Below are 14,411 nucleotides of genomic sequence, written 5' to 3' on the forward strand. Positions count from 1 at the left end.
ACAATAAAATGCAAGAAATACAGGACTTTAAACTAAAATGGCTTCAGCTGCGTATTGTGCATAGAATTCTTGGGACTAAGATCATTCTAAAGGAAATGGGAATGACAGATAATAATTACTGTGATTTCTGCATGGAAGAAAAATAAAGCATTGAACATACTTATATCCTGGAGGTACAACTCTCACCATTTCTAGAAAAAAATAGAATTATTAAAAGCTAAATATGTGGTGTGTTGAAAAATAAAGTTAAATGAACATTAAATGATGAAAACGTATGCACGGATCTAATACTTGATTTTTTTGTATCACTCGGAAAAATGTATATTTATAAATTTAGATTTGAAAACTGCACACCAAATTTGACTGTCTTTGAAAATTACATCTCCTCACGCAAAGCAATGGAAAAACACAATGCCGGAATAACAATGAAAGAACATAGTTCTAAAACAAAGTGGTTCCCATATCAGTCGATGATTTAAAATGACCTCACTTCATAACACATTTTATAGTATGTACTGCCACTGTAAAAATGTATAACCTGAGACCATGAAGGCTGTCAATCAATATATCTATCTATCTATCTATCTATCTATCTATATATATATATATATATATATATATATGTGTGTGTGTGTGTGTGTGTGTGTGTGTGTGTGTGTGTGTGTGTGTGTATGTGTGTGTGTGTGTGTGTGTGTGTGTGTGTGTGTGTGTGTGTGTGTGTGTGTGTTATGCGTGCATACTTGGCTGCCTATATGTGTATTATGGATCTTGATGTTTAGATGATATGTCGGTTATTTTTTTTCTTCATGACATTTGCTAGCTGTGCGATAACCCGTTTTGTTGTTGTTTATTTGATTCCCCCCACCCCCACCCCCTATATTGTCATTGTGCAGTGAAAGAAAATGTCCGTCTTTCTCCTTCGTCGTATCCTTCTCTTTATTCTTCTTCTTGTTATAGTAATGATTATCATTATCGATATTGCTCTTAAATTTCATCAGTGGCTGCTGTTGTGTTTCATATGTTCCCAACTTCAGTGTTCGTAAAAGTTGTTGTTCATGTGTACGTTCTTTCATGTTATAGAACTATAACCGTCCGAGACGTGAAACAAACAACAAACAAACAAACAAAAAAACAACCACCCCAAACCCACACAACCTTCTCACCTTTACGATCCCCTACGACGTAGATACTAGTCCCAAACTGGAAAACAACAACAACAATAACAAACAAAAAAGGACAGCACCACCAACCAGATAATGGTGATGACTGCTGGCCCCAGCGATCCGTCATGTATTGAAAGGGGTGAGGCTGGTGCGGAGCGGTATATGTAGATGCCTGTTCTCCAACCATGGACACAGCTGTTAATGACACGCCACGCTGTCTGGTGCTGAGTGTGTGTGCATTGTTTGTTATTAACACTAACTGCCCCTAAAACGAGAGAGGGACAAGGGATTATATATATACATACATACATACATACATATATATATATATATATATATATATATATATATATATATATATATATATATATATATATATATATATATATATATATATATATAGGGGATAGAATGGAGCTAAAAACTCTTTACACCGTGCCCCCCCCCCCCACACACACACACACACACGCACGCACGCACGCTCGCACGCTCGCACGCACGCACGCACGCTCGCACGCTCGCACGCTCGCATACTCACCCACTCATTTGCAACTAACTGGATATTGATCATGTCATTAACAGAGCCAGCCATAACATCGTGCCGCTTTGAAGAAAATGCAGCGAGTTAGAATTAAGTTTGGCTAAATTATCAAACAGAATATAATACTGCTACATAGTTTTTCTATGGCGCGATATCCAGCACCAGTGCTGCTCAAAGCGCCTTACATCATAGTTGACTATAAACATACCTTAAAAAACATATCAATCGCTATCTGACAATAGAAAATATCCAGTGTGTTCATATGAATGCAAAAGCACACTAAAGGTCATAAAAGCTATGAAGTAAATCAGGCTCAGATGAAAACAAAATGCATTTCATAGAACACACACACACACACCCTCACACACACACGCACACACACGCACACACTTATAAATGTCCCTCCCTAATAGACACACACACACACACACACACTGACATTAAATATCAACTGCACTAAAAACAGAATTGCATAAGCATTAAAATATTTCTTATTTTCTAACATAGAATTCTGTTCGGACATACTAACATTCCTACACACTTACACGCGCGTACCAGAGCACTGTAACCACATAAACACATGCACGCACGCACGCACACACGCACACACACACACACACACACACACACACACGCCCATTAAAAATAACCAGATAGAAAAAAATGACATCACATCTAAGACCGAAACTACATAAAATACACAATGCATTAAAACAGGTTAACAAAAATACTAGCACAAAGATACTTGCCAACAAGCATACCTTGGTTTAACCATTCCGCCCAGAACAAAAATGCTTACGGAAAAGGTAAGTTTTCAGATCTGACTTAAAGGAATGTAGATCAGAGGAATTTCTAAGAGATGAAGGTAGAGAGTTCCACACTTGGGGAACCTGAGCTCTGAAAGATCTATTTCCAGTGCATTTCAGATTAGTCCTTGGAACTTTAAGCAGCTTTTCAGAACTGGATCTTAATGTTCTGTGCGGTTCATATGTTTCCAATACAGAGGAGAGATACAGTGGAAAAGACTTGTCAAAATGCTTCAAATGGAAGCCAGTGTAACCCATTCAGCAGAGGTGTAACATGATCAGATTTCATTTTGGCGAGAACCAGTCGTACAGCATTGTTCTGAATTTTCTGTAATCTGTTGATGGAGGAAGATGGTAAACCTGCAAGAGTGGAATTGCAGTAATCCAGTCTGGACAGGACAAAAGAGGAAACCAACGAGCCATATTTTTCTCTGTTATGTAGGGTCTGACTGAGGCTAGCCTTCGGAGAGGAAAATTACATGAGCGACACAAGAATGAAATTTGGTCGTTCATAGTCAAGGTTTGATCGAGATATACACCCAGGTATTTGGCTGATGTTTGAAATGCTGCTGAAGCAGGGCCAAACGTAACTGGGTCCTTTTCTGCTGCCTTAAGACGAGTTAGGTCTCCTACGGCTAAGAGTTCGGTTTTCTCTTCATTGAGCTTTAGCTTGTTTTTGTCCATCCATGTTTTTACATCAGCTACACAAGCTTCCAGTTCAGTAATGACTGCTTTAAAATCAGATGGTGGAGCAGCTTTTTGTAATTCTGTGTCATCTGCATATTTATGGTAACAAAATGAGTGCCTTTTGAAGATGTCAGACAAAGGTTGAGTGTACAAAGTGAAAAAGATAGGCCCTAAGACTGATCCCTGAGGGACACCAAACACAAGAGGAATGAATTTAGAGGTGCTATGTTTTACTTTAACCTTGAGTTGACGATTTGAAAGGTTTGAAGAAAACCATTTTAAAGCAGTAGATTTAACGCCAACGGTAGTGCAAAGACGATTGATAAGAATTTGGTGGTCAATTGCATCAAATGCCGCTGACAGATTTAAAAATGCCACCGCAGATGTAAGTCTTTTGTCTGTGTTTGAGAGGAGACTGTTTGTGACCGAAAGAAGGGCTGTTTCTGTGCTGTGGCTTTTCCGATAAGCTGACTGACAAGTTTCAAGCAGGCCGTTTTCATCAAGATGTTCCTGGAGCTGATGTAACACAACTTTTTCAATGATTTTAGAAATGAAAGAAAGATTAGAGACAGGTCTATTGTTCTTTAGCTGATTTGTGTCCAGATTGTGCTTTTTCAAAACAGGGGTGACAATGGCCAATTTAAGACAATCATCAACAATGCCTGACTCTAGAGAGTGATCAAGGGGAGAAGGTCATCAAGACATAATTTCAAAAGGTTAGTGGGCAATGGATCAAGGTCACAGTTCTTACTTGGAGATTTAAAAATAAAATCTCTTACAGCTTTTTCAGAGACAGGTCTAAAACAGGTAATTAAATTTCCTTTAAAATCATTAAATCGGTCCTCTGGTGGGCTAGCATCCAGTTCTTGTCGGATGTTTACAATTTTGTCATTAAAATAATTACTAAAAGCATCAGGGAAATCCTGAGATGGAATGGGTTTTTTTTGCAGCAATAGTTCTCTATTTTTGCCAATGAGCTGGTTTGATACAGCATAGAGCTGTTTGGACGTGGAACACTGACTGATGGAGGCGCTGAAATGTTGACGCTTTGCAGCTGTCTGCATGTCATTCAGTTTTTTACGCTCCGAAACATAAATCAATCTGGAGACAGTCAGTTTGTTGGAGCGCCAGACGTGCTCGGCCTGTCGTTCTCGACGCTTGGCGGCCCTCAGTTCACCAGTTATCCAGGGAGCAGAGGGACGGTCAGTAACAAGGCGAGTGGAGAGAGGGGCATGCCTGTCCAGTATCTGACGGAAGCCGGTGTTGTTTGTTGTCAGAGGAGATGAGCTTGAGTCACTTCCATCCATGAATGATTTGATGTCAGCCTGGAATACCTCAAGGTTAATCATCTTTGTGTTCCATGATGTTACAAAATGTTTTGGTCGCTTCAGTCTCCTAAAAGGGATGTCATAAAGAATTGCCATGTGATCAGAAAGAGCCAAGTCTATGACCTTAAACTTGGGGGGTGAATGTTCTCTCGAACCACAAGCCAGTCGAGAGTGTGACCATGTTTATGGGTTGGTTCACATATTCGCTGTTTTAACCCTTGGTCATGAAGTAAAGTACGCAACCGTAGTATATCTGAACTGCTGGTCTGTTCATAATGAAGGTTAAAATCGCCAGTTAAAACTAAGTCTCCTGCTTCTAGGCTGTATTTATCCAGGAGAAAACTCAGTAATAAAAGTCTGGGTGTTACATTTATTGTGTCGACTAGGTGGGGGTCTATATATGCATATAATATGGCACACGGAACTATTGCACTCAACCCTTAATGCTACACCCTCAAATGATGTATAATTGCTACACCCTCAAACGATATATAATTGAGGGGTTTGAATGTACAAATATCCTGAATATGGCTTCTCATAATAATTGCAATACCGCCTCCCTTCCTAACTTGTCTAGGGAATGATTTCAGTTTGTACCCTTGCGGCGTAAGCTGCGCTATATATGATTCGTCTCCCTGCTCATACAACCAGGTCTCAGTCAGTATGGCGATGTCAACAACATGGTCAACAATCACATCGTGAATAAAAGCGGCCTTCTGTCTGCATGACTGGACGTTCACACACATCAGTTTTAGATATGACGGGTGAGAGGGTAAATCAGTTGAATGTAGATTCTTCACGGGGATTATATGAATAAGATTAAAGAGTATACTCTCACCTTATGAATCGTGTGTGGTTCGGGGTCATAGATAAATTCAGACATTAGGGGAACTGAAGCAAATTTGAGCTGCTTCAATTGGAGTTTCATGCTATCGAAAACTACGACACACAAATGCATAAATGATTTCGGTAGTAAAAACCACGAAATACTTTTTTTTTGCAGACTTTAATGTCCAGATTGGAAAAAAACAAACTTGCATGCTCTTTTTTGAGTTTCTCCCATCGGTGATTTTCATAGAATAGGAATAACTTCTTTTGGTTTCACGGTCATTTTTACTGAAAGTTCTATGTCCTTCACTTATGATACCTCAAACCTCTAACCATTGCATTAGGTTTTTGCGTAGGTCAGGCCTTGAGAGCCGACTCAGGTTTGTATAGGTCTTCTTCGTTCGTGGGCTGCAACTCCCACGTTCACTCGTATGTTCACGAGAGGGTATATACATGTATGACCGTTTTTACCCCGCCGTGTAGGCGTGTGTGTGTGTGTGTGTGTGTGTGAGTTGTCTTTCCCTCTTCCCTCAATGTCTCTACTTCACGACCAACTACTCTTCTTCTCCTTGCGATTATCGACCCTCAACACGTTGAAGATTTCTGCCGATTGCGTGCGTAAAAGTTGGGATTTCTTTTTCTTTTTTTGCATCCAAGATTCACAGGATTGTGGTGTCTATGAATTGGCTGCTGACATGATCAGATTATTGGGGACTGATGAGTGGAGAATGGGAGGGGAAGTGGAAGTGGAGATCCAGCAAGTAGGATGGGGGGAGATGATGATGATGATGATGATGACAGGGATACTTATTATATTGCGTCTACACTCGGTCACAGACCAAGTTTAAAGCGCTTTCCAAACACAGAGTCATTTGAACAACCGGCTGCCTACCTGGGTTAAGCCGACTGAGAGCTGCCTTTGGGCGCTCATCATTCGTTTCCTGTGTCATTTAGCCAGGTTTCAGTCGCGTGCGTAGACACACACTCTCACACAGACATGTAATTTTTTTTTTATGACCGTTTGTTTATTACCCAGCCATATAAACAGCCATAAACCATTTTCGGGGAAGTGCATACTGGGAATGTTCTTGTTTCCATAACCCAGCGAACGCTAACTGAACTGCAGGATCTTTAACGTGCGTATTTGATCGTGTGAGTGCGTATACACAAGGAGGAGATGCAGGCGCTAGCAGGTCTACATATATGTTAGTTAACCAAGGAGACGGAAACCATTTCCACTCTGAACATACAAGACGCAAAGAGGATCGGAATCTGGACACTCGGTGGTGGTGAACTGAAAGGAAAGGGGTGGTGAGGGTAGGGGGGAGATTCAGAGGCAGGATGCGACTGGCTCCACACAGGTTGACGTCACACCCTTTGATGGAAGTTCGATTCCACGTGACTAGTGTGTAATGTGCAGGTATTTGATGCATGCTGGTCGTTTGTTTTCAGCTTCACGTGCCTCTCTGTGTGTGTGTGTGTGTGTGTGTGTGTGTGTGTGTGTGTGTGTGTGTGTGTCACTCTTCACTATCTCTTCTCCATTCTTTTCTTTCTCTCTCTCTCCTCCCCACTCAGAGAGTGTGTGTGTGTCGCGGGCGGGGGAGGGGGTGGAGGTGGATAGGGTTGGAATGGGAGGATGGGGGTGGGAGAAGGTGTAATCTGTTCCTTTTTCTAATCCTGTATCTTCCGAGACTTCTATGTGTCCCTTTCCGCACTTCTTTCTCTGTGAAGAGAAGGCAGTATTAGAAAATTTGGTTAGATCTTCCGCTTGATGTTCCAAAGTGGTCAGCAGTCACAGAGGAACTCAATAAAGGAACGGGGGATGGAACGCGTGGTTAGTTATTGGTGCGTTGCATCTTACCGCGCGCGCGCGCGCGTATGTATGTTAGTACATATGTGTGTGTGTGTGTGTGTGTGTGTGTGTGTGTGTGTGCGTGCGTGCGTGCGTGCGTGCTCGTGTATTTGTGTGGCTGATTGACACGATTTGTACACATCATTCAATATTTCCCACATCACCTTTCCATGTCATTAACTCAGAGGTCCGTGCTTTCACGTGGCAATGATAACGAACGTTTCAACACAACAGCTGTCGAAGCTGCGGTCTGATGAGCTGCGGTAATTTCTCTCCACCCGCAGTGTAATTGTAGGCCGGACACGGCGCGTGCTGCCGGGAATGGAACACTCTGCCCTTCGCCTTCACATCCACCTATCCCACCTATCCCACCAGTGCAGGGTCGTCGGGGCACCGCAGATGATTTCCAGACCAATTCTTTCCATCGGTTCCTTTGTCTCGCAGCTCTCTGGAAATCAGGGAGACTCAGGTCTGTCCATTCGTTGACGTTGTCCTGCCACATTGCTGTCTGCCTTATTAACACCGAAAGGTCAGCTTCCACATCAGCTTTCACGGAAGGAGAACACATGCACACAAACGGACACCAATATCCACAGTAGCAGTGCACTCTATTTGGAGCGGGAAGTAAGAATTTCACGTGAGAAAATAGATGAAGTTTTTTTTAAAGAAAATTTGCTTGTCTTGAAATGTATTTTTTTCTTATCAGAGACTTTTTTTCTGTCACCCGATGACAGTAATCAGTAATCAAGGAAAAGTGCATCGATTATTCATTTTTTTTCATTACATATTTATCTGTCGATGAGCATTCGAATGAGTCTGAAGAAAAAAAGTTTTAATTGTTTGAAGCATGCAATAAAGTCTTTTGAATAGGAGATGGACAGGTAGGACTGACTGACTTAGTTGACAGACGAGCGAGCCATGTAGGTACCACAGGAGAAATCACAGCTGAGCAGAGGAAAACATGTTGGTCAAATTTTCAAAGACTGGAGGCAACTGACCGTTCCTTGCCCTTGTCCATCTGCAAAAAAATGTCTCTTCTGTCCTTGTCTTGATCATTATGGAGATGGTATTTTTTGGCCTCGGCTGGCAGTTTCTCCCTTCAGCCGTTGGTCGACTTTCATGTTTAAAGGTCCGACCAGTGCGTTGGGTTTTGCATTCGTCAGGTATCTGCTCCCCTACTTTTTAATTAAAAAAAAGAACTAAATATTGTGTAGCGTATATGTATGAGCCACACGCTTTGACGCCTTGAAACTGAAACTGAAACTGAAACTCATGTTAAAATGCCTGAGCACACCAGAAAGTTCCATGTTCTGCTCATAACGCTTTTGACACATGTTTAAGTTTCTTTGATACCACCAACAAAAGGAAACTCTTGAAACTTACGTCACAAGTACACATGATATGGATCTTTGGAAACTGGTATATGATATCCTGCAGTCTGGAGGGCGAAGAGGTGTGGGTTGAAAGAAGACCGAAGAGAATTAATTACCTCTGTTGTCTTCAGTGAAATGTCTGCTGGCATTTCTGGAAATGCCATTGCGGTAAGTGATGGGACCATAACACGTACCAACTATAACAAAGAACAGCTGATAACAGTGTGTAAATAACGAAATGGGAAGGGCCCGAACCAGATGCCAGCACTGAAAAGGACAGGCCCCACATCACAAACTTCATCTTGATAATCCATTCTTCTGCAGTCGACAGGTGAGGTTTACACTTGGTAGTTGTTAGTTTAGTTGTTTTTTTTTCAGTTTCAGTTTCAAGGTGTCGGAGCGTGAGAACTGATAAAAAAAATGGGTTGGAGAACTCCACCATTTGACGTTCTTTGTAAGCTGAATGGGAAGGGAAACTCAGAATGATCGACGAATCTTTTTGTATGAAGGCGCGAAGTGCGTGCGCGCGCGCACGCGTGTGTATGTGTTTATGTGTGTGTGCGCGCGCACGCACGCATGAGAGAGAAACCGACAGAGGGTGGCAAACAGCGATTGATAACCTACAACGCAAAGAAAAATTGATGACCAGCACTTCCAAGAAAGATAGATGAAGCAGGGTGCACTCCTCCGGTCAGTATCTCAACCTAAGAAGGAGCTAAGAGTACGACAGAGACAGAGAGAGAGGGAGGAGAGAGGGAGGGACGGAGGGACGGAGGGAAGTTCGAACAAAACATCTACATCTGAATCAGGCTGCTTATAGCCAAGCCGACCGCAAGGGGACAATTTCAGGGCTGTTGGAACAAGAAAAACATTGGTGTGAAGATTTCATTTCAGGCTGACGTGGCAGCGCGATACAGGCGCTCTGTGCCGACCACGGGCGGGGGTGGGGGGTCGGGGGAGGGGGTGAACAAACGGAATACACATCAGTAACAAAGCCACAAGACAGAACGAAGACATCCGCAGCGTAGCGGAAAAGCTGACAGCCTGTGTCTGAACACGCACTGCATGTGGACTGGTGTATCCAGAGGAAGGTTTTCCATTCGTTCCATTCATCGGATCGTGTCCCACACATGATCAGTTACGATGATTCAACCGTTGATTGACAGCCGTCAGTGTTGGTGGCTTTGATTATCGTGGAATAAAACGTACTACTGCTACTACTTCTACAACTGCGACTATTAGTTTTGTAATACTAATAATTCTTCATTTCATAATCTTTCCATATAAAGATGCTCAGTTGCGCTGCACAGTATAAAAAGCTGATGTGTAATTTAAACTCCAAAACGTCAACTTACAACCCTGTATACGTAATACGGACAAGTATTTGATGAACCCACCGGAAAATTCTGTGAAAGTTGAAGCTGATACCTCCCACGCAGGTATATCAAGGCATTTAAAGAACTGAAATATACGTATACACACATGTACACAGATGACTGGCTCTAAAGTCAAACGATGTCCTGCATAATGACCGCATGGGGATAGAGAGTGCTTCTAGGCTCCTGGCGGGACTACCGAAGAGGTCAGTGTGGTTGTACTTGGAAAGAATGTCCGAAAAAAACCACCTTTTAATGTCAGTACCATCTATGGTAAAACACTGGCAATTTCTTTGAATCATTAACTGAAAATTAGGACATCACACAAAGGAGGGGGTATTTTCATTAATAAACGTGCTAATTTTATTACGTTCACTCCGGTACAGGTTTATCATGCAGCCTCTTGACTGGAGTTATCCATTTCCCATCGTTTATCTTGTATGTGTGTGTGCGCGCGCGCGTTTGTGTGTGTGTGTGTGTGTGCGCGCGCGTGCGCGCGTGTGTGTCTGTGTGTGTCTGTGTGTGTGTGTGTGTGTGTGTGTGTGTGTGTGTGTGTGTGTGTGTGTGTGTGTGTGTGTGTGTGAGTGAGTGAGTGAGTGTGTGTGTGTGTGTGTGTGTGTGTGTGTGTGTGTGTGTGTGGTACTGGTCGCACTCCCCCCTCGCTCCACCTCTTTTTCTTTCTGCTTTCTTTCTTTCTTTCTTTGTGTCTTTCTTTCGCTCGACAGAGAACAGAAACGGTGATGACACATACCCTCGGCTCACACCGCCTCATACATTCTCACCAGACCCGCAGCCATGTGAAAAAAGGAGAGTCTGGAGACAAACGAATGTCTTTGGTATTCCTCACACGGGGACCACGGGCCGCCCTAACTGTGCACATAAAACACAGCTGCTGCAGCGGTGTGTCAGCGTTTGCATCAACAGGGGGTAATTTGTGTGAAAATTAGGAATGTTTTACGAATTCCTATGCGGTTTTTTTTCTCTCACTCTATCTCTCTCTGCCTCTGTCTGTCACACAAACACGCACGTACACGCGCACATGCACACGCACACTCATATATGAGAGTACTCGGAACTAAAAAGACCGACCACTGACTTGTATACAAAACAACACATTTAGGCAGAATAAACCGATAATATATCATAAAGCAAGGTAACAAACTAGGGGTAATTCATACGCTTGTCTACAAAGCCCTGACACAGGTAAACGAGTTACCTTGATACAGTATTGAATACATTTTACAAATGCTCTTAAATGTAGTGTATATCTGCCCGTCTCCCCATACATCTTATTTGATGAATGAAGTGGAACAACAAGGAAACGCGTAGTAGCAAATGTGTGTATTTTTCCAATATCATTATCGGAAAGACCCCAGACTTCTGGCCCGTATGCCAACATAGGCTCTACCTGGGTATCAAATAATTTCCAAAATTTTCAAAGATCAATGCAGTTCAACTTTCTAAGCGATCTGATTATTTTTCTATGACACCCCCATCTTCCCTTTTCTACATGATTCCTCCCGAGCATGCTTTAAACTTAGTTTCGTTGTGAAATAAAGATTATATATATATATATATATATATATATATATATATATATATATATATATATATGACAAAACCCTTGTCATCCATAAAGAAATCTCCATAATATGCAAAGCTTACAACTGTGTTTACAATTACCTTTTCTCTTTAAAAAAACAAAACAAAAACTACTTTGTATGGACAAGTGTATAATTATAAGCTCCTAAGACACAATACAGATGATTAGATGAGGAGCACACATATGCGCATATAACTGTCTATTTTGCCATCATTGTATCACTTCTCCTGTGTACACACACACTTCTGCTTTTTCACAAGACACACAATACAACCAGCACCGCTCAGTTTGAATAAAAATGAAGGTTTTGACCCAGTCCATCCGCGGGGTTATACGTCTGGTGATTTCAGTTAACGGAACCAGTCACGAAAGAAATGCCCCTCCTGTGGATCAGAGTGGCTGCATTAGTTTTTCCTCAAACTCCTGGCCTCAGACTATTCCATTACCCCACAGTGTCTCACTAAAAGGTCTGCCACCTTCAGTCCATCACAGCCCGCCCCGATGTGATAAGTCTCGCGATGTCTGACGCTGGGCAGAAAACGAGGTCGCCGTGGCACAAATTGACAATATGTCAGTCAGCCCCTTCACCCATCATTTATGTCTGATCTGACGCTCCCAGGCCAAGGACCGATGGGAAAATTTACTGGCGTCGACTGCGTGGTTAAATGTGGCCATTTGCTATGGAACAAAACCGAAACAGTTTGTATTCGCGCAGTGGCGATGCCATTGCCAGTGAGGTTTAAATGAGGCGTGATTATTGAAAAAGAAATTTGGAATCTTTGCATTAACACTTTTATGTCATCTCGAGGATGCGGTATAGAAATGAGACAGTGCCAGTATGACAAAGTGAAGAAAGCAAAAATATCAGTGCATTTGATAAGTCATACTGTCGTATATTCTGGCGTATGAGCAAAGTCAAGTCTCTATCTTTTAACAGAAGGCTGGGGGTGGGGATGGGGAAGGGAGCGGGGTGGGTGGGTGTGGTGGTGGTGAGTGTGTGTGTGTGTTGGGAAGGGGAGCGGGGTGGGTGGGTGTGGTGGTGGTGTGTGTGGGTGTGCCTTTGACATCGGTTTCATTCTGCATTCTCCACATGGTTCCATCTCTTCCCACCATCATCACCACCCCTTTCACCACCTCAGTCTGAATGAAATAATATAATTAAAGCTAGAAAAAAGAGCTCAGTATAAACAAATGGATATCGGATATTAAAAAACAACTAAAGGACATAAAAAAGGATACAACACATCGTCAGGTTTCCCCCTCTGGCCTGTACAGTTTATCAAGTGTACATTCCCCCCTCCCATGCCGGCAGTAAAGTATATCTGTTTCTCCAAGTCGCTGAACTTGCTCTCCGGAACTTCACAGTTCATACAGTGTAAACACAATCAATCGCTGCCTGTACTTTTCCGCGCGGAGTCAGTGAAATGCTTGTTCTCTGCGGCGCACAGCAATGTTTCATCCCACGGCCATCAGAGTGAAGCGACACTGGGTGACTGGCAATCCATCACACCCCGTGCTGATGACATGGCGGGATGCTGGCACGGGGGGATAATGGAGTGGGTGGGGTGGGGGGCGGGCGGAATTGTGATGTAAACAGGCTGATGGAGGCGTTCTTGTTTTGGCACCATTCTTGTTACTGTTCAATTTATTTTTTTGGTTGATTCCTCAGTTCGAACGCCTTTGTCTTGCTTCTCTTTTCAACAGTGTCAGTTTCGAGGAGGTGTCAAAACACGTGGACTGATACATAACAACACGCTACACCACATCTGTGTTGGGATAAAAATAGAGCAGGTGTCTGACCCTCGCATGGGTCCAACGCGCTGGCCTGGCCATGAGGCCTTTTCTCAACATCCTTCTTCAGCGCGTCTCTTTCAAACCATCCCTTCTTCCTGTGTAGACATTAATGTAGTGTATGCGAAGCAATGAAAACAGAACACCTGATTTCGAATCTGTTGCCATTTGTTGTTGTTGTTGTTGGTAGCAGCATCATGCACAATTAACTGCAGAACCGGACATGCGAAAACCAGTGCACAGTTCAATCATGAAAACACCCGACACGTCTCTCTGTGCTGTCCCTTGCTTCCTTTGTCTGTCTGTCTGTCTGTCTGTCTGTCTGTCTGTCTGTCTCTCTCTCTCTCTCTCTCTCTCTCTCTCTCTCTCTCTCTCTCTCTCTCTCTCACAGAAGCACACTATCCCGTCCGATGCCGGTGGTCTTTCAGTATTAACAGCATTCCTGCCTTCTGGAAAATCTGTGCTAGAAATTTCCTCTTCTCTATTGCTCTCTTTATTTCTGCCTTTTTTTTTCTCCCCTCACCACTGTCTACTTTTTCTTCCTTCCCAGTCCAATCCCTATTTTTTTTTGTAGCAAGCCTTGACACTTTTTTGGGTGGTCTTTTCCACAATCTATCATGTACTGTCTGTGCTGTTTTGCTCTGGCAATTGGTTTTGAAGTTTTTAAAAATCCCTTTTAACGATGTCTTTTAAATCTGGGGGTGATAAATTTAGAAGAGCTGACGTTGTCAGTCTTATTTGATTAAGGAGCTTAGTGATTAAGATAATATGTCATGAACAAAGTTCGTGTGGACTGTGCATACTTCCCCAGCGTCTTCAGTTTCAAAGTTTGTGTGGGTGTGTGTGTGTGTGTGTGTGTGTGTGTGTGTGTGTGTGTGTGTGTGTGTGTGTGTGTGTGTGTGTGTGTGTGTGTGTGTGCGCGTGCGCGTGCGCGTGCGCGTGCGTGCGTGCGTGCGCGCGTGCGCGCGTGCGCGCGTGCGCGCGTGCGTGCGTGTCTGTGTGCGTGTCTGTGTGCGTGTCTGTGTGCGTGTCTGTGTGCGTGTCTGTCTGTCTGTCTGTCTGT

The 14,411-nt window shown here is 43.0% G+C and overlaps 1 protein-coding gene across 2 annotated transcripts in view; it reads right to left on the minus strand.

The window, feature by feature from the left end:
* LOC143294249 (sodium-coupled monocarboxylate transporter 1-like) overlaps nt 1–1,347 on the minus strand; it is a 35,949-nt gene extending 34,602 nt beyond the window's left edge. The window contains exon 1 of one of the 2 annotated variants that reach the window (XM_076605682.1): nt 1,251–1,347. The gene's annotated coding sequence lies outside the window, so the exon portion shown is untranslated. Of the gene's footprint in view, nt 1–1,163; nt 1,213–1,250 lie in introns of those variants that run through there. The other variant, XM_076605683.1, reaches the window with a different exon arrangement.
* Nucleotides 1,348–14,411: the final 13,064 nt, after the last annotated feature.

The sequence above is a fragment of the Babylonia areolata genome, chromosome 19, assembly GCF_041734735.1.
Source record: "Babylonia areolata isolate BAREFJ2019XMU chromosome 19, ASM4173473v1, whole genome shotgun sequence".
Lineage (NCBI taxonomy): Eukaryota > Metazoa > Mollusca > Gastropoda > Neogastropoda > Buccinidae > Babylonia > Babylonia areolata.